The sequence below is a fragment of the Poecilia formosa genome, unplaced genomic scaffold (genome assembly GCF_000485575.1).
Source record: "Poecilia formosa unplaced genomic scaffold, Poecilia_formosa-5.1.2 Scaffold32, whole genome shotgun sequence".
In the NCBI taxonomy this organism is placed as follows: Eukaryota; Metazoa; Chordata; class Actinopteri; order Cyprinodontiformes; family Poeciliidae; genus Poecilia; species Poecilia formosa.
Genome location: NW_006799971.1, coordinates 269,581 through 270,103, shown reverse-complemented (window position 1 = coordinate 270,103; position 523 = coordinate 269,581).

The window sequence follows — 523 nt, the reverse complement described above, 5'->3', positions numbered from 1 at the left end:
AGACCTATTACTCTACACCTCAACATAACTGCCGTTTCCTTTCACTGTTAATGCAGCTCGTTCCGCTGTGTGCCCCCCCACAATATATATATCAAAACATGCAGCTGGATCTTGGCATGCAGGCTATTGCTTCTGCTGGCATTTCGAGTAACCATGGCGACGTAATTAACAAAAAACAAGCGGAATCAAAACATTCTAACACCATTTAACACACTGTTGTGTCTATTAAACAGATAGAATTTTGTCTCATCCTCTGGGTCTCACTCACACATGACAGTTTTCAGAGAGGATTTTAACTATCACAGCAATAGAACACTGAGGAGAGCAGAGATGTAGTAGAGAACTACAAAAATGATGGCTGAACACTCAGTTCCTACAGTGGAGGGCAGAGCTTCCAGTTAGAACTACAGAGACACCCCTTGGTGCAACACTTACTAAAGTACCTCTATCAACATACTATATGTTTTATAATTTATTCACCACCAATGACAAAAAAAACATTTTCACTTTTCTGCAAAATTCA